Genomic DNA, 21,785 nt, shown 5'->3' with positions numbered 1-21,785 from the left:
TGTGGTAAGTAGCTTGTTTACCAACCACATGGTTCCGGGTTCAGTCCCACTGCGTGGCACCTTGAGCAAGTGTCTTCTACTGTAGCCTCGGGCCGACCAAAGCCTTGTGAGTGGATTTGGTAGACGGAAACTGAAAGAAGCCCGTCGTATATATATGTATATTATATATATGCGTGTGTGTGTTTGTCCCCCTAGCATTGCTTGACAACCGATGCTGGTGTGTTTATGTCCCCGTTACTTAGCGGTTCGGCAAAATAGACCGATAGAATAAGTACTGGGCTTACAAAAGAATAAGTCCAGGGGTCGAGTTGCTCGATTAAAGGCGGTGCTCCAGCATGGCCGCAGTCAAATGACTGAAACAAGTAAAAGTGTAAGAGTAAGAGTATACATACATACATACATGCATACATACATACATACATACATACATACATACATACACACACATACATCATACATACATACATACATACATACATACACACACATACATCATACATACATACATACATACATACATACATACATACATACATATGAAGCTTTTATTCACGATCGTAGTAATTGTCGACTGAAACTTGAATTTAGCATTACTATAAACAACATGGCTGGACTCAAAATCAACAACAACACAATCGAGGAACAGAACGGAAACAACAGCGCAACATGTAAACAAATTCTTTCTAGTTGTAGTTACAGAAGAAACCGTAATTACAGAACTCAGTTCTCTTGGAGTTATGAATTGAATACTGATCCATTTAACTGCTACGATAAAGCGAAGCAAAACCCCGCCGTTGGCTATATGAATCGATTGAAATCATATTGGGACGATCTGCATCCAGAATTAAATCCTTTTACTTGCGAAGCAACTACGCCAAACAGCGACATTTGTAGAACATATGAAGAAGGTTAGTAACTGTAACTTTATTAAAAAATCGAAAATTAACCTTCTTCCCAATTCTATAAACAAAAACGAAACCGTGAATGACGTAAGACTACCACGTGGTTTCGCAGCTAGCGATATTCCAACAGATTCCATAGTGCCTGCCAGCCAAACTACATGACCACTGCCCCGTACTACGACTATGGTAAATAGCAGACACAACCTCAACGATTCTAGTAGTAGTAGTAGTAGTAGTAGTAGTAGTAGTAGTGGTGGTGGTGGTGGTGGTGGTGGTGGTCAGGATTATACACCGGTGAAATGTGCCCTTACTGAAATTTTCCGAGAAGAAATAATGTTGGCTTATTTCTCGAGGAGAGAGTATTCTCTACCAAAGTAAAATAAAAATAAAAAAACATCTGTTAACGAAATTGGTGATGAGTATTTACAGCAGTGTGATGAACACACATTCTGGCAGATTAACGCCTGTTTATATGCTCTGGCTACTATGCAAAGCAGTACATGAATGACATTCAAAAAGTGAGCAAAACCGAAACAACAAAGTACTATCACAGGTTTTGAAGACAGAGAAAAAGATAACTGGTTTACGGAAGACCATCAGTCGTGTGAAGATGCTTATTGCGTGCAAACAAGCAAATTATTATACGTCCCACCAACAGAAAGTAAAGAAGGAGTTAGAAATGATGTTTGGAGACAGCAAAAAGAGGACACTCACTTGCAAACTGATTACCCTCATGCAGGAGCTAAAAGCTGTCAGTGAGAAACCCCGACATCAGAAGAGAAGAACTGAGAGAAGAACAATGAACAAAAATTTGACCGGAACCAGGCAGCAGTATTCAGAGACATGAGAAGAGGAGCAGTGAACATCACAGTAGCTCCTTCGCGAGAAGACATAGAGTCCTTCTGGAGGAAAATCCTGAGTGAAGAGGAGTTTAACCAAGATGCTCAATCGCTGAAAGAAACCCGTAAAAGTTATATATACAGCATTGATGGTGATACTCTTACAACTGTAATCCAATAACTTCAGGATGGAAAAGCACCCGGAAGAGACTTGATTGTTGGATATTGGTACAAGAAGCTAACCTTCTACCGACCATATCTTATCAATCTGTGCCAGCAAGCTCTCAATGGGAACAATAGCATATCACACTGGTTAGCTCCAGCAGAGACAAATTTGACCCCAAAATGTAGAACCACCCACATGGTAAAAACCTACCGGCCAATTACATGCCAGGACTTAATGTATAAGATAAATACAACATGCTTAAACCCTTCGTCCAGGACCATTGTGAAACTAATAACATCATCACAGCAGAACAATGCAGTTTGGAAGAAAGGAGTCTGGGGATGTGCCGATCAATTATTAATCAACAAAACTGTGGTGTCAGAAGTGCGAGATCATAGGAGGGACCTAGTTTCAAAGTAGCTAGACTACAAGAAAGCCTTTGACTCTGTTTCTCAACCATAGATGCAGGAAAACCTTCAATTTGCTAAAGTTCCAGTGAGCATAGTCAAAACCATAGCTGATCTGACTTCATCGTGAGTCACCATCTTGAAATTAGACAAAAAGAGTGACTGTATTACCACTGATAGAATACAGTATCGCAAAGGCATATTCCAATGAGACAGCCTCTCTGTGATGTTTATACTTTCTATAGGCCCCTTGTCATTCGTGTTAAGGAAGTTTGGTTCAGAAGAAAATAGAAATACCAAAATTACACAATTTCTTTGTGGATGACTTGAAACTTCATGCAAAGAATATGCACCAGATGAAAAATAGCCTTGACCTAGATACAACATTCTCAAAGGATGTAGGGTTTGGTGAGGATAAATGTTATTATATGCTTGTAAAAAGGGGGAAAACTGTAAACCAGACTAGCAACATCCTCCTCAATGACTTGACTGTTTTCCCTATATCTGACAAGGAATATTACAGGTATCTAGGGATGGATGAAAACACATGTTACAATGGCACCTGTAACAAAACATGTGTTACTAAAGAATATTACAGCCGAATAAAGAAAATTTGAACCTCACAACTCTACATTGAATAAAACAGTGGCCACAATGTGTTTGCAGTGTCAGTACTCATACCAACATTTGGGCTGCTTTATTGGACGCTTGATGAGATCCGAGCCATTGATGTGAAAACCCGAAAAATACTAACAAGCACACATATCCACATCACTACCTAAAATGAAAACAAGGCAACAGAGGCTCAACATCGATCCAAAATGCCTCTGAAGGTCGCATCATATCCCTTCAGCAATATCTTTTAACCACCAAGTGTCGAAGTGCATACATGAGGCTGATAACGTCATAAGACGTGGAAGGCAGCTGCTTGAGCAACATTCCTTGTCTGATAACCTAGAATACATGCTCAAAGAAGTCGCACGACTCTACCGCAACGATGAAAGGATGAGCAGATATGAGCAAAAGACTATGCTTAGGTATGTTAGTAGAAAGCTCCGAGATGATAGTAACATTGATAATCAAAACAGTCTATCAATGACCAATAGCCGGATTACTACCTCCCACTTTGAAGTATATACGTTTGCAATCCAGGAACAGGAAATAACCAAATACCTGATGCACAAAAGGGATAGAGATGCAGAAAAAGCCGTAAAATATGACAACCGATGCAGACTTTGTGAACGAAGATATCATCCGCATCATAAGCAGTTGTCTGGAAACGTAATCACGGTATTATCTACCGATGAGACATGATGATGTAGCTAGGACACTTCATAATGAAATTCGTCGGAAAGATAACTTAATTCCGAATATTATTCGTAGAATCACACATCTTTCTTCGTGTAAAGAAATATTTGAAAACGCATCACCGTATTAAGATAAGGCTTTACAGGATAGCGGCTTTATTGATAGAATCTTTTATAACCTCTGCCGCCCCAACCATTTAGTCATAAGTTTAGGTTCCACAATATTTTATAGTTCACCCACCCTTCTCCCTAAATGTTAGGCCAAATATATGTAAAACATTTTTATTCTTATTAGATAATCACTTTTCCCACTGATAGAGGAAAATATTTAATAGGCACACAATTAAAATTACGTACTCATGGTCCCCTAATGTAAAGGCATATAACAATAAGCAACCGATAACTTGGACAGGACTTGGATGCATATGCAGAGATAAATCTAAACGATATCTAAGGCAGACATGCGATATATCCTCTGTGTTTTTTAATTTTTTTTTATAAAGCACAGCGGCCAAACGAGGACGTTCACTTGAGCCGAGTAACAAGACCCCCAGAGGGATGTCCAAATTATTGGGTATGTCCTTATGGGACCATAATTTCTCGTCGAACTTAATTACAGTGTGACGGTCCGTTTGACTTATATGAACATGTTTCCGAATGAGATCTAAGTTCTTAAAAGTGAAAATGATGGCCTTGTTAAGAAGAATGGGGATACGTTAGAATAGTATTGACCAATGATCACTTGAATAAATGTGTTGCTTATAATTCCTTCGTTAAAGTGTTTCCATAATTTAGCTGTCTAGACTTTTTACTCGGTTTAATAACTAAAAGTTTTATTTGTCCTCCGCCTATCTCCCCGACATCAAAGTGTAAAGAATTTTATTGCCCCGCTTAAGATTCTCTTATCCCTAATCTCTTTAGTCCTCCCTACCTCCTCTACCTCTCTACCTAGCATCCTTCTCCTTCGACTTGAGGACATCTGTAAATACATCTATTTTGTTTTCTTCTAGGACAACCAACCCACTATTACTTTCATTAGTCCTTTGACCTTGAGTTTGTTATTTTCAACTTGTCATTCGTGCTGTGGCTAATCTGATAAACCATTTGTCCATCTCAACGTGACAATGTAAACAACTTATAGGTAATAGAGCCTGAAGATTGACTAAGTAGGTTTTGTGTTACAAGTTTTGTAACCAACAATTTTAGTTATGAAAAAACTGTAGCCCGTGCTTTACCTGCTCCGTTCCTTATATTCTCGGATTTTTATTCGCATTTGTAGTAACGTTAGTTGTTTAACCGTAAGTTGCATGGTGACTGTCAGCTTTGATTTCAATATGGGATAAAGAGTTTACTTATGATGGTTAATAAACTCGTTTTATCGTATACTGTCCACCTTTGAACACTTACTACTAGTTGTATACATACTCGAAGCTTACTAACACTCTACACCAGAAACCTTGGAACGTACTTACTTCTTACTCTATATGTGTATCTATATATATATATATATATATATATTCCAAAGACCTCAGACAAATTATTGGAATTCAGGCTTAATCAAAATAATCTGTTAGCTCCGGTACAATATTTAGTTTTTAACGAAATAGAGCAAAAGATCTCTTGAAGTTCTTCAGTATGGAAGACGACATTGTTTAATGTCAAGATTTTAAGGATGTTAATATGAATTAGATGAATTTCAACTATTCTTTGACACCTCGGATCGACTCATAACTTGTCAGTAACATTAGGTATAAATATATATACCTATTGTTGCTTTATACTCTTTGTTTCCACACGTTCCTGGCATCGAGCTCCAATTCTTCATACCTATCTCGAAATGATTTCAGAAAACTTTCCAAAGAATCAATAAGATCAATCGCTTTAATCAAATCAACTTTCACTCCTTGGAAATCTTTATTTGGACTGTTAAACCGTACAAGAATTATATTCCAAATCTTAGCCATCAGAGCAGTTTCAAGGCAATCCATTTTGTCTGCCAATGTCTGAGCTTCATGTCTTGCTTCATGTGTTTACTTTAGATCATCTTCAATAGCTCGAAGCGCATTTTAAATGCAGCTACATCCATCAATGAGGCCTTCGGTAGCATCAGCTCTTGCTGACCAACGTATTCCTGACAGGTACTTCAAAGTTAGCACTCTTTTATTGCCTTTCAAAGATTAATTAAATTTGCCCAGCTGTGCATTAATGCAGACAAAGAGGTGTGTAACATTATTATGAAACCAAAATAGCTAACATCTTCAACACAGTAAGAAGCAGCAGCTTGTCCAACAAAATTCTACGAATGAGCAGCGCAAGGAATGAAAACTGCTGCCAGATTCTTTTCTTTGAGTTTGACTTGTATTCTTGTGCAGTGACTGAACATACCACTGGCGTTATCATAGGACTATCCCCTGCAGTCTTCAAAATTTATACCTTCTTTAAAAAAAAATACTAAGAGAGATGCAGCCAGTACTTCCTCTTTGTGAGAGCCAGTTTGCAGGAAAGGTAAAAACCTTTCTATTGGTTTATCAGAAATAGGATAATGCACAATAACCGTTAGTTGGTCCAACATTAGCCCGGTTTAGTGCTGAGTCTACATAAACAGCGAATTACTTGGCAGTTTTAAGTTCTGTAACCATATAATTCTTGACATATTTGTCATCAATAGAACAATTGCTTCGTAGATGGTAGATTACTGCTTTTCACTTCCGGGATTGCCAAATGTTTTCAAGTGGCCCATTAGAAATGGATCAAATTGTGTCATAAGTTCCATAATTCCTAAAAAATTCCCATTGTGTTTAGAGCCTATTATCTCTTCCCTACTTCTAAATGCCAGACCTCTCTCGGCCTGAAATATTGTCACAACCACAACACGGTGTAATACTTCAGTCCAGTATTTCTTGTTTTTCCAACTTCTTGTTAACATGAGAATATTCCCTTCATAAAAGATTGAACTTCAACACATAATCTCTGTGGTCTTGACTGTGTTCATGTCTTTTCATTTTCTCCTCTGCTTTTTTTTTTAATCGTTAAAACCTTCCTTGTTGGAAAACCTGTCAGGTTGTCTTGACATTAAAGTACAGTAAAAGCAATAAACTGCACCCTTTGATAACTGTACAGAAACCACTTTTCTTATAAGATGCTTACGATAGTCATGAATGGTGTAAAACATTGAATTTTAAAAATAACGATAGTATCCAACCAGTTTGCCTTCACCTGGTTGATAATGGTATCGAGATTACGAGTAGGAGTCGGAGACATTTTTATTTTGACATATGGCTGACTTTGCCCGAAAGAACATGGTTAGGTCTAGATCCCAGGATGCCGCTTCACTATCCATGACAGCAGGACATGATTATAAATCAAGATTGGTTAATTTTTTGTACACTCCCCATTATTGTTGGTTTCATTTTCATGAAACCACTGGCAGCGAAATGCGGGCTATGACGACAGAGAACTTGCGAAAGCTTGAAAGAAATGAAGCTAGGGTAATGTTAGTGTGCACATACGACAGAGTGTAAATGATTTAAGAGGAAAATTCAGTGTAAGCGGCATCTGTTGCTGTGGGCAAGAGAGAAGACTGCGCTGGGTTGGTCATGTGATGCGTATGGGTGAGGACAGCTGCGTAAAGAAGTACCGAGCTCTAATTGTGGAGGGAACCTCTGGAAGGGGTAGACGTGGGACGAAGTGAAGACGTGGCCTCACTGAAGAAATGACAAAGGATCAGAAGCCGTGCCGATTTGCTCTACTTGAAAAGACGCATCAAGCTAAATTCGCGGTCATCTATACATACAGGCATGTCCTTTACAGGTACTAGTACAACGTAAAATGCACTCGTACCGGAGTTAGATAAACGCACCTGTGTGAGTGTGTGTGTGTATGTGTGTGTGTGTGTGCGAGCGTGTGTGCGTGCCTTTATTTGCAAGTGGTCATTCTAAGGTCATTACTCAGTCATGCGTTGAAAGAAGGAATTTGAACTAGGGACAATAAATTTTTTCTTTCAATCTTTATCTCTATATACATTCATACACACACAGAAACACCCATACACACACACCACACACACACAGATATACACACACAAACACACAGAGATAAACACATACACACACACAGATACATATACATACATACGAAAGTACATTTTCAGAAGTGGTATTTTTTCCATTTTCTCTGTCATAAGGACACCAATCCGCATACAATTCCCTTTTGAGGGCTCTGTATGGGGACTGGTGTCGCTAAAGTGGAAAAATCTATGGTTATTTATTATCAAAGAGAACATTTGTATGGTTAAGCCCTAGCACCAATGACTAGAGCTTCATCTGATACCTTTCTCTTTACTTGGAATTTTAAATAAATATCGAAAACATAAGGCACAGATATGGCTGTGCGATTGTGGTTAAGAAGCTTGCTTTGCAAGAATGTGGTTTCAGTCTCACTGCACGGCACGTTGGGCATGTGTCTTCTGCTATAACCCCGGATCGAGTGAATTTGATAGACAGAAACTGTGTGGAAGCCCGTCGCGCGTGTGTGTGTGTGTTTGCCATCACCACCTCTTGACAACCGGCATTGATTTGTTTACGTCTCCATTACTTAGCGTTTCGGCAAAAAATACCGATTAATATAAGCGCCAGACTTAAAAACAAAAAGAAAAACATAAGTACTGGGGTTGATTTGTTCAACTAAAGACCTTCAAGGCGATGCTCCAGCATGGCCGCAGTCTTGTGACAAAAGTAAATAAAAGATGAAAAAAGATAAAGCAAGTAAAAGATAACACATCTATCGTGTTATTTTGTTTTGTGATGCTCAAATGTTTTAACATACTAGTGAAAGTACATTACGACTGCTCTAAATCAAAGCAAGGATTATGAAAGTTGATATAAATTACGTCATTGATTGTTTTTGTATTTTGGTATGAATTCTCTCTACTCATTTGGTAAAATATTGAATCAACGCCAAATGCTAATGATGTTATTCCTCTAATTTTACAGCCCCTAATAACTTGCCTGACAGTAACTAATGCTATCTCTCATTAAATAGTGGATATCAGTCAGTTACGTCCATGTATTGCCCATCGGATAGCATCACGCAAGCATTTCTTAGAAATCACGATGTAACAACGAAGTACATATTGATCATTCACTGATCAATATGAGAGAGTTGTTGCGATGATGGACTATTGCAATCCGAAACTAATACATTTAGATTTTAGATCCGATATATCTTCGGCTTGCGAATTTGTCTTTCATAATTTTGTTATCAAAAGTATATTTAAACATGATATAGCGGCACTTATACGTCTTAGATGTAGAATCGATGTATCTATCAATATCGCTCTATCCATCTCTATTTCTATCTATCTTATTTGTCTAACTAGCTCTCTCTCTCTCTCTCTCTCTCTCTCTATATATATATATATATATATATATATATATATATATATATATATATATATATATCATTCATTCTCTATTGTTTTCACTTTCATTTTTCAGACGCTATTGTTTTCACTGTAAGTTTTTCAATCGCGACAAAGTACAGTCAGATAGGAGTTCGCAATTACTGATGAAAGTAATTTCATACATAATTACTGACAAAAGTAACTTTATAAATTTCACTTCAATCTGTACACTTTGTAAAATTTGCCTACAAATTTCTTATTTACTTTTGCAACGTTTTTTTTTTTTTTTACAGAATTACTGATAAAAGTAAGTTCATAATTTGCTGACACAATTAACTTCAAAAATTTCACTTAAATCCGTACACTTAGTTAATTTCCTTAAAAATTTCTTATTTACTTTTGCAACGGTTTTGTGTTTTTCTGTTGTTGACGGTCTTTTTCTGGTTCCTTCAACACTGGCTCTTTGGTTCACTGACAAATTTCGCTTCAACCCGTACAATTCTTTATTTTTCGTAAAAATTTCTTATTTACTTGCTACCCATCGTATTAAGAAATATAATTTTCGTTGCCTAGTTATTTTCATTGGTTACTATCTTCTGCACCTGTGTGTTTCTGTATAGGTATATAACATGCCTAGAAGGAAAGTGTTAAATTTGTCAAGATCAGCCAAAAGAATGTCTCTGTCCAGGGAAAGAGAGACAGTTGCAGAAAGAGATGCATACAAAGAAACGAACTGATAAACAGAGGTATGCACGGCTGACAAGGAATAGGATCTCCACTGAAGAACGAAGAGCAGTTACAACAGCTCAGAGAAGCAACTTCTATGAAGCAGCTTTCAATTATGATCCAGCAGTTCATTATGACAACCGAGTGTATACATTGTAAAGCAAGGAAGTGGCCTGGAGAGACACCTGCTTTGTGCTGTAGTAGTGGAACGGTTAAACTCCCTGCAATCCCCCAACCTCCAGAGCCATTGAAGAAACTGTTGTCATCAACTGACTAAGATTCCAAGCACTTCCAAAACAAAATTAGACAATACAACGCTGCACTACAGATGACATCATTTGGAGCCACAAGAGATTTAACTGAAGCAGGATTCATGCAAACTTTCAAGATCCAAGGTCAGATTTATCGTTGGATTGTCTTTCTGCTACTTCTGCCAAATGAATCACCAAAATCGGCCTTTCATTGTTTATCATCTCTACCTGTTTTTTGGTTACAAAATAAGCTACACAAAACGTGTTTTTGTATTACTTATATTTACTTTATATACATATATGAGTTGAAAACTTGCTTTTAACATTTCATTTAACGTCTATGTTCCATGCTGATATGGGTTGGAGAGTTATTAATGTAGAAAGTTGGTATCTCAGCTACAAGCAGTTGAGATCTGAGTAATCTAGACAGCGTTTTAAAATTTTATTATTCTCTTTAACCCGAGCAACGCCGGATATTTCTGCTAGTATTCATATATTTGCGTGATATGCACTTACATTGAAAGGGATTGCTAGTGGCTTTTTTACAGGTACAGATGTGTCAGTCTCCGGTTGAGAATTCCAGGGGTTTTAGAGTAGTAGAATTTTTCTTGTCACAAATTATATTATTTTGTTCTTGTGTTTTTACTGCTTCTATTGGCGTGTATATTTTTAGAATTAGAGCATATGTAAGATTTCACTCGACTGTTTTCCTGCCAATTTGAAATTAGAGATTTTATTAATATGGGAAGGTGCGGCATTGTCTTTCTTATTACGAATTATGTTATTAAGGTTGGAATCAGCGGTTTCATTGTTTATAAAATAGTTGGATGTTTAAGAGCTTATCCTCTCCGTTCAAGTTAGTATCTATAGGCTATTCTTCCATTAGTTGATCGGTAAGATTTCCATCTACATTTTGGTTAGTGGTGTTACCTCTATAAGGAAAGAGAGAGGGGGGAGGAAGTGTGTGAGAGAGAGGAGAGAAAGAGAAAGAGAGTGAGAGAGAGAGAAAAAAAATTGATCACGTTCAGTACAAAGGTTTTGTTAAAAGTAATTGCTAATTTTTAGGTATATTAATTTGTTGATGTTACTTGTAAGCTTTGGTGTTGTAGAATATGATTATTTGATTGTGTGGTTGTTGAAGATGCTAAGACATTTTATGGTTAGAAGGAAAGATTTTATTTAAAAAACTCGTTAGTGGTTAGCTATTTCTGTACCGGTGGTGTTGTATAAACAAAAAATAGGTGAAAATGGGCAAAAACATTACGGGAATTATTGTATTCTTTTAAGATAAATTTAAGATACAAAAACAGGTGGAATATTTCATTTAAATACATCAAATCTTTTTAACTCACATTACATAAGCGGTTTCATCCACGTAACTGGATTTTTGAAATGAATATGCTTATAGTGGTCGCAATATGTAAGTTTTTGTAGCTAGACAGAGAACTAGGTTATGAGGTTTATGTATATGTGAATGTGTGTGTATATGAATGTATACATACATATATATATGTATGTGTATGTAATATATATAATATATAATATATATATATATATATATATATATATATATATATATATATATATATATATATATATATATATATATATGAATGTATGTATGTATATATATATATATGTATATATATACATACATACACACACTTACATACATCATACATACATGCATATATACCTCTTAGATTTGTTTACGGGAAACATTTTGAATATGGAAATAAAGTTCCTATTCCATTATACCGGCTACAGTATAATGATGTAGACTGGTGAGCCAATGTTTTGGGTTTGCATCGAGCTGTACCGATATGAGGTGGGATAAATATAGTTATAATAGCAATAATCCTTGGATGGAACTTATAAACATTTAACGCGTCGCTACGCACGTTTCCATAAATCACATGTCTCTTAAGATCACAGTCCGTATTCCTGGGATGATTATAATGTAGGCTGTAGTATCCGTGGGCATGGGGTAGATCATCTGCGTGGATTCATTTCTTCATGCTATATAACATTAATCGATGTTCACCAGAGGGATGTTTATTTCTTTTGACCAGTGCGAAAGATAGAGTGGCCCCAGAATATTATACTCCCCAGTTACAATAAGACAATATCCCATAATGCATTTACAGTACCAGTGCTGATTCCAACATTTGAGATATTTGACTAGCATATGGAGGCAATCTACTCCATAGGTATTGAAGCAGGCAAGACCCTTAGATCAACTGGAAACTACCACAGAAACAGAAAAGTTATCAACAGGCTCTACCTAAAAAGAGATGGAAGGGGTAGGGGCTTGAGATCAGTGCAGACAGCCTTCAATATTGTATTGTATCTCTCAGGTAGCACTTACTAAACAACAGCAGCACAAATACATACATAAACATAGGCGCAGGCATGTCTGTGTGGTAGGTAGCTTGCTTCCCAACTACATGACCCCGGATTCAGTCTCACTGCGTGGCTCCTTGGGCAAGTGTCTTCTACTATAGCCTTTGGCTGACCAAAGTCTTGTGAGTGGAATTGGTAAACGGAAACTGAAAGAAGCCCGTCGTATATGTGTGTGTGTGTGCGTATTTGTGTGTGTGTGTCTGTGCTTGTCTCTCCCCATCGCTTGACAACCGACGTTAGTGTGTTTACGTCCCCGAACTTAGCGATTCGGTAAAAGAGCCCTAGAGAATAAGTACTAAGCTTACAAAGAATAAGTCCTGAGGTCGATTTGTTCGACTAAATGCGGTGCTCCAGCATGTCCTTAGTCAAAATGACTGAAACAAGCGAAAGAATAAAAGAAAAATAATACTGAAAAGCTGCTTGTCAGGAATGAGCACCTCAGGAAGCACTCGCTTCCTGGGGTTGCTTTTCTGTCACCAGTTTGATAAAACGTGGCTGGAGGTAACTCAAACGCAGTCGCATCTCACAACTATTGTCGAGCTGCAGTCTTCTTTGTTTATTATAAGAATGCAGAATCAATGAAAACCTCTTTCGGCAAGGTTTGGTGTTGGGAAGTTTATAACGAATGGCTCAACAGTTTCGTATAGAGTCGGATATTTGTTCTTGCACTGTAACCATGCTTGCACCCAGTTTCCTTCGGCAATTTGGATGAAACGTTCAACAACAAGGGCCTCGCAGAGCTCTATTTGAAAACATGCAAGTTGTTGGAAGACGTCTTCCACTGTCAAGATATTAAGTCTGTCGACAAATAAAAGGATGTGTAAATGAATGAGATCCTGAAAACGCAGTTGAAAGCTTTAATTGGATGGCCTATTCTCTGATCAATCACAACCCTTAACCCATCACATTATTTGGCCTTTGATGTTAATAAATTTAATTTGAGGAGTAAATTAGACAATAAATGCATAAAGTGTCAACTAAAATGCATAACTAAAATGCATAAAGTGTCAACAAAACACCAATAAAAGCGTGATCCGAAGAGTTTGTTGATATGACGTAAATTTCTAGTGAATAATCGCTGAATGCTAACTTGATGGTAAACTCAAAGAGCAATGATCAGCGCAGCGGCTAAGCTAGACTATAAAGAGGTGCTCACTTAACGTACGCGCGAGATGTTTCGCGTGTACGTTACGAATCCATGAGACGCCTGCGCAAGCCTGCAATATTATTGATCCATGCGGGGATGCGTACTCAAAAAACAACCATAATTGTGGTCAATATGTAGGTACTTGCGTTCCAATGCGCATGCACTGCGTGGACTTCATTTACGCTTCATGCAAAACTCCAGTGAGCTGACGGCTGAGCAATCAGTAAGTTAACAAAAATGAGAAAAATTATTTTCCATCGCAAGAATTTTTCATGCACCCCAGATTTTCCAGTGCACCCCCGTTGAGAAGCCCTGCTCTAAATTCTAAAGTTTTCCCACTTTTCATGGAACGTATGAGGTATGATGAATGCTGGCAAATCTATACCCACAATTATTGAAGAATTTAACATGAGATATATTCTTTGATTCATTTCTAAAAGATGAGAGAAGATGAAGGCATCCACACTAAAAAAAGACTGGAAAACGTTGTGGTTTGCTTTGATGTTTGATAATTCACCAGGTGAAAATGTTCACAAGGATTTTACAAGATCTCTTGTATCAAAGTTGCTCATAAGTTGTTTGACAATGTAAGTGAATGTCGACAAAGAAAACACCGGTTGTGTACCATCTTTCAGACTGTCATGACCAGGCTCAACGACGTGTGAACATTTGCCAATATTTATAAACAACTGCTGGCAAATCCTCGAGATGCTTGTTTTTGGCGTCGAATTGTTACTGACGATGAAAAATGGATCTATTTTCGTAATCATAATAAGAGAAATCAGTGGCTTCGTTCCGACTAGGTTTCAGAACCTGTTGTCAAACAAGGGCGATTTGAACAGAAGGTTATGTTCTGTGTTTGGTGTTATTTCGAAAAGGTGTTGTACTTATCCCAGGTAATCATGTTGTGAACGCTAACCTTTATACCCAACTGCCACGAGTATATGATGCTTAGAACACCCACTACTCGACATTGATCAATCGAAAACACGCACTCCTTCAGCATGATAATGCCCCAGCTCACACTGCCAACATGACCAAGCGCCTGAGGAACTTGAAGGGCTGGAAGTGCTGCTTCACTCTCCTTATAGTCCTGACCTTGCACCATCAGAAAACCAACTTTTCCAACCATAGCTCGTTTCTTGCTTGCATGGCGGTTCAGTAATGTGGATGACAGCGCTAATTGAACTTTATGAACATAACCAAATATATTTTTAATGTTTAACACACTTCAACATTGTCAAAAAATTTTTAATGCAATAAAAAACGTGAAACCAGACCATGTTGTAGCTTTATTCAACTGATTATATATATATATTATATATATATATATATTATATATATATATATATATATTATATATATATATACATACATGCACACACATATATATAGATGTATATATACATATATATATAGATGTATATATATATATATATATATAATATATATATATATATATATATATATATATATTATATATATATATATAATATATATATATATATATATAATATATATATATATGCTGGCCATTGATAAAATTTATTTCGAAAAAATTTTATCCTACATAAGTTGTAAATTTAAGTGTTCACTTCCGGATTCTCTCACTCTGTGAAAGTTTCTAGTTCGAATCACACGTGTCTCGAGATGTGCCGAAGATTTTCTATTTTGGATATATTTGGGGTACTTAGGTCTGCTCAGGACTTAGTGCTTGCTTTTCCCATGGGTATGAGTAAGTATTTCATTTATATCTTACGTGTTTATCGCTGAAGAGGGGAAAATTCTTATGAATTAACCCCGAAATTTGGACCAATACGGTAATAACGGATTTTCTATCGGTTTGTTTCGCATAAATTATAATGGTTATTGACAATTTTGTCTTTTTTTCGGCATATTTGGCATTAGAATGTTTCTTTTGCCCTTATTTTATAAGTTATATATATATATCGGGATGGCATCGATTTCTTGTCCCATCTTCGCAAAGCAACTAAAACAAATTCACTTCTACTTAGTTTTGATGTGGTAAGCCATTACACTAATATTCCACATGATTTGGGAATAAAGGCGATTAAATACTGGGTAGAAAACAGAGAAGTTATCTCCAACAGATTCACAGTGCCGTTTATATTAGACACAATTAGACTTGTTCTATATTTAAGAACAAGCCTAACATTGACGGATATTTGTCCTCATCTTGTTTGTTGTTAACACAACGTTTCGGCTAATATACCCTGTAGCCTTCATCGGGTATCTTGGGGAAATTTCGAAAAATACCTTAGGAATGAGAACCCAGGTTCGAAATTTCCCCAAGTCACCTGATGAAGGCTGGGGAGGTATATCAGCCGAAACGTTGTGTTAACAACAAACAAGATGAGGACAAATATCCGTCAAATGTAAATAATGTAAATAATGTACAGTTAGACTTATTCTGGAAAACAACACATTTTTCTTCAATGGAAAGAATTACATCCAAATTAAAGGCACAGCGACGGAAACGCGGTTTGCTCCTGTTTACACGAACTCTGTAATAGCATATTTAGAACAAAAACTCTACCAAGGAATAGAGGAGAACTATAACATTGAATTTAGAAAGTATATTGAAAAGCATGGAAGAGACACCTTGACGATTGTTTCATAATCTGGATAGAATCTCTAAATACTCTGGAAGCGTTCAATATCCTCCTGAACAACCTACACCCATATCTCCAATTTACAAAGGAGATGAGTAGTACCAAATTATCATTCCGAGATATAATGGTAATTAAAACGGACACCACCATTACCACAGATATATACTACAAACACACAGACACACATCAATACCTGAATTTTAAGTCATGCCATCCACCACATACAAAACGCAACATCTCCTACTGCCTAGTAAGAATTTGTACCAATGTAGAATGAGCGAATATCAAGAATAAATGCCTAACAAAACTAAGAGAATTTTTGCTCAAACAAAAATACCCATCTCTACTTATAGAAAATGGCACACAGCGGGCTATAAAAATACCCATACAACAACTGAAGACAACCCCAAAAAAGCGGAGAACGGAACAAGTCATACCATTTATTGTGACACACAACCCAAGCCACCCTAATATCTTCAACATTGCCAATCACTACTCAAAGTAATGAATTAAAAGATATAATCACAGATAGAACTATGGTTCTTAGTAAAAGACAACCTAAAAACTTGGGAAAATTATTAACAAAAGCAAAGTTTGACCTTAGCAACAAAGACCATTCATTCATTGTATCTAAATGCAATGATAGCCGGTGTGGCACATGCCAATTCATACATACCGGCCAATATATGAACACAAAAACCGGGAAAATATTCACAAACGCAAATATGAACTGCAAAAGAAGAAATTTGATTTACTGCATCAAATGCCAAAATTGTGAAGAACTTTATATGGGTCAGACTGGAAATGCACTGTCAGAACGTTCACGTGCGCGCCGACAGTAAATTAGGGACCCAGATGTCCGTCAGGTACCTTTGAGTAACCATCCAGTAACATGTGGTCAGAAAATATTTATATTTCCATTCTACAAACTACACAATCCAAGCGAAATTGAGAGAAAAATCGGAGAAAAAAAAAACTTTATTAATAATTTCTAATCCAAGCTAAATAAAACAATAACACTAATACTTAGAGGTACTATTTCTACTGCTACGACCACTAACAACAACAACTAACAAATACTAAAGGTGCTCATGATGACGATAGCAGGAAAATACTAGCTAAGTTAAGAGAAAGTCAGTAAAAATCTTATTTTGGGGTTTGAAGTTCTATAACCACAGCCGCTCCTACCACCACCATTAACAACGACAACAATAATAAAGGAAATGATATTGCTGATGAGGATAATTGAAATGTAAAAATCCCTGGGAAATGTTGTTTACAGTATTTCTAAAAATAGCCCAACAATTACTGCTTTGGCCAGGGTCAAAATACATGTCCCTTGACATGTTCAACAAACCGTGACACCATTCAACTGTTAACATTCTGGAGCATATACAAATGTACTTAAGGTCGAGCTGGCAGACACGTTAGCGCGCGCCGGGCGAAATGCTTAGTCGTATTTCGTCTGTCGTTACGTTCTGAGTTCAAATTCCGCCGAGGTTGACTTTGCCTTTCATCCTTTCGGGGTCGATAAAAAAAGTAACAGTTTCGCACTGGGGCGATATAATCGACTCAAACCCTTCGTCTGTCCTTGTTTGTCCCCTCTATGGTTTAGCCCTTTGTGGGCAGTGAGGAAATATATATTTTAGCCATCTCTCTACAGTTATAAATTGTAAAACATAACTGTGACCATTACAACACGAACCTGAAGATTGCATGAAAGTACTAGCTCAATCAGAATGGACGTTTAATATTCTATCATTTAATTATATTATCTTATATTGTGTTATATTATATTGTATTATTATAAGATTGTAAATAAAATGTGAAAATCAAAGTTGGAATTTCTTTGAGCAATATATTCTTCTATAAACAATCATACACACCGTGTATGTATATATATATTATATATATATATATATATATATATATATATATAATATTAGGGAGTAAATCCAAACTTAATAGTGGTTTTATCTTTAAGTTAATATATATATATATATATGTATATATATATATTATATATATATATATATATATATATAATATATATATATAATATATATATATATATATATATATATATGGATGAATGTATGTATGTATATTGTGCGTGTGTGTGTTCGTATGTGTATATGTGTGTATGTATATATATACAGCATACACACGCATACATATATATATATAGAGAGAGAGAGAGGGGGGGAGGGGAGAGAGAGGAAGCGAAAAAAACTGTGGGCAGGGGCTCAATGTCATTTTTCTCAAATTGGGAGATAGATCGATCTCAGAATATTCTTTGGTAATAATTTTATCCATATATGATTTCAATGTTGGTTAAAGGAATATGAAAAATTGTTTAAGAATTCATTCTGTAAGTAAAGTACATTAGACTCCAAACATTCGAAGCGGCACCAACTCTTTTCGGCTGAATCTTTTCTCCTGATGTACACAGTACACCAGAATATAAGTTGATTTCTCTTTGATTAAGCCGAAAGTCGAATTTTGTGGGATAATGAGTATAGTTGATTAAATTGATCCAATATATTACCGGTGTTCATAAGGCAGCGAGCTGGCAGAAACGTCGGGCGAAATGCTTAGCGATATTTCGTCTGTCTTTATGTTCTGAGTTCAAATTCCGTCGAGGTTGACTTTGCCTTTCATCCTTTCGGAGTCGATAGATTAAGTACCAGTTGCGTATTGGTGTCAATCTAATTGACTGGCCCCCTCCCCCAAAATTTCGGGCTTTGTGCCTAGAGTAGAAAAGAATATTACCGGTGTTCATTCTTATTCTGAAGAGTGAAGGGAAAGTAGAAACAGGTGGGTTTTGAATTCAAATTTAACGAAATGAGACTTGGACATCGTTCAAATTTATTTTGTCAAGATTTTTTTTAAACGGTAATACTTAAATAAACATGGAAATATGATTGATAAATATTTTGTGGCTTAACTATGTTAACAACAAATGGTTGATTTCCTTAAAGTTTAGAACGCTTTCATTCTTTCATTTGCTACTTATTCCGTTTTTAATCAGTAAATGTTTTTACAGCTTGATTTTATCAAGGAATAACTATTTTTATCAAATTTTTACTACAGATTGATAAAATATTTTTAATCGATTCTTTTAAAATTGCTGCTAATATTAAGCTGGTTGTCATTATCTATCATATTTTTAGATTCTAAAGCAATGATGAATTATAGAAAATTTTTTCAACGAGAATGTTTCATTTAATGTTGTGTCTGGGGATTAATACTTTTGTGATTTCTTGTCTCTAACAGAAATATTTTCGGTTCCTTTGTTTCGTTTTTTTTATAATGAATGATTATATATGATTAAACGACCTGAACATTAGCTTCAAGGTTCATCCAAGACTGGGACCTCGGGCCATACGTCCCCTGCCCAATTCAAGATCACAGCATACATGTACACTGCAACATAATTTCTTTTCCTCAACAGGCCCTGCCCTATTTAATATTGTCCCGAAAGGGATCAAAGAGGAAAAGGATCCCATCAACTTTAAACGGAGTCTGGATAGATTCCTTCAAAGAATACCAGATAAACCACCCATAATTGGATACAACTCACCCAACAAGAACTCACTACTTGAATGGACCATAAGCAAAACTTGACTTAAACAGGATTCGAATAATCCTATCAGGTGGTGCTATTAAGTTAGACATGGCCTGGACCAATCTTTGGTCGAAACATATCTAAGTTTATGTCACTTCCCATTTAATTTTAATATTGTCTTTAATCTTTATCCTATCCTTGGTTGGTATTCTTATTTTGGACTTATGGTATGAATAGAGATAAGCCTACAACTGATACTTAGAGGGAAATACCATAGCACCAGCCTCTATATTAATCTCAAATTATACTTATGTAATGCCATCAGTTCTTACGTGGTTATATACACTGAAGCGCAAAAGAGAGGTGATTTTTTAAAATGTCATTTTTATATGGTAAATTCTGAATATTTATTTCGGGAATGTAAATGTAAATATCCCAAGATATGTTAGTTTATGGCTGAGGCCCAAATTGCAGGTAACCTTTCAACTTTCCCTGAAACGAGACGCCAAAACGCAGCTGCGTTGAACGCCGTGGTTGGCAGTTGCAAACAGTTGTCATGGAAACCGAAATGCATGTGCATCTCGTGGAGGTTATGGGTAGAAAAATCAACTCGAACCGCGTTCCTAACATTCGTAATTTGGACGCATCAGGTATGACCTGATTATCAGCAGCGCAGAGAGAACAAGCTATCGGACAAAGATTACAACATAAATATACATTCTCAAGAAAATATTCCACTGAACTTTTCAATAATTCCTTCTGGAAACTATCTTTAATATTTTCTTGAGAATGTATATTTATGTTGCAATCTTTTGTGCCCAATATTTTAAGGAACTTGTTAAACTTTCTTATGTCCTTAACATGTTCTTGTTACCAAAGACTGTATATATGTAATGTAGCATTTTGTAACAACCAATAATTAACACAACCAAACTTTTACATGTTACTTTTGACAATCTTTTTTCCAAAGAGTGAAACCGGTAAAGTAAATAAACATCTTTTAAAATTGCATTTTCAAACCTTCTTTCGTATATAATTCCACTCGTGCGGTACCCTACAAGTCCACTTTGTTATATATATATATATATATATATATATATATATATATATATATATATATATATATATATATATATATATATATATATATATATATATATATATATATTGATATAGAGAATATATATAGGCGTGGCTGTGTAGTAAGAAGCTTGCTTCCCAACCACATGATTCCGGGTTCAGTTCCACTGCTTGATACCTTGGGCAAGTATCTTCTACTATAGCCTCGGGCCGAGCCCGTAACTTAGCGGTTCGGCAAAATAGACCGATGGAATAAGTACCGGGCTCACAAAGATTAAGTCCTGGGGTTGATTTGTTATACCAAAGTAGTATTCCAGCATGGCCACAGTCAAAATGACTGAAACAAGTACAAGAACACATATATATATGTGTGCGTGTGTGTGTATGTGTGTTGTGTGTGTGTGTGTGTGTGTGTGTGTGTGTGTGTGTGTGTGTGTGGTGTGTGTGTATGAAAAACACGTGCGCATGTGTGTGTGTGCGAAAATATGATTGTGAAGGTCTCGAAAAATCAGCCTAATGTATTATTGGAGGGATGGAGGTGTACTAAAGCAAATATAACGGATTAATAAAGAAACTTGAAAAAATCCTTAATAATAAAAGAAAAACTTCAGCATTATTGCTTTGATATAATATGTTTGGCAGAAAAACTGTTTCTCATTTTCACACACACAGACGCGGGCGCGCGCTCACAGCCACAGCGAAAAAGGTACTGGGTTGGGAACTTAAGAAAAGCAGTCAACCCTGGATATCAGAGGATATCAGTGGATATCTAGAATAGGATGGGTAAGAAACTCTCACTCAGAGCGGCACGTTTGCTTTCGGAGGAGAATGAACAGAGACACAGTACAACGCCAAGCCAGAAGTGACAAGGTCTTCTGGTTAGAAAGACGGCTTTGAGATGTGGAAGAAGGTCTTTGCCATGATAATTCCATAAAGACCTATACATTCGGTTTAC

At 36.4% G+C, this 21,785-nt stretch overlaps 1 long non-coding RNA gene across 2 annotated transcripts in view; it reads right to left on the bottom strand.

The window, feature by feature from the left end:
- Nucleotides 1-21,785, bottom strand: part of LOC118764622 — a 111,494-nt gene that overhangs the window by 48,473 nt on the left and 41,236 nt on the right. The window lies entirely within an intron of this gene.

Source organism: Octopus sinensis, linkage group LG8 (genome assembly GCF_006345805.1).
Source record: "Octopus sinensis linkage group LG8, ASM634580v1, whole genome shotgun sequence".
Lineage (NCBI taxonomy): Eukaryota > Metazoa > Mollusca > Cephalopoda > Octopoda > Octopodidae > Octopus > Octopus sinensis.
The sequence above is the reverse complement of the archived record's forward strand: the minus strand, read 5'-3'. Positions and strand labels throughout refer to the sequence as shown.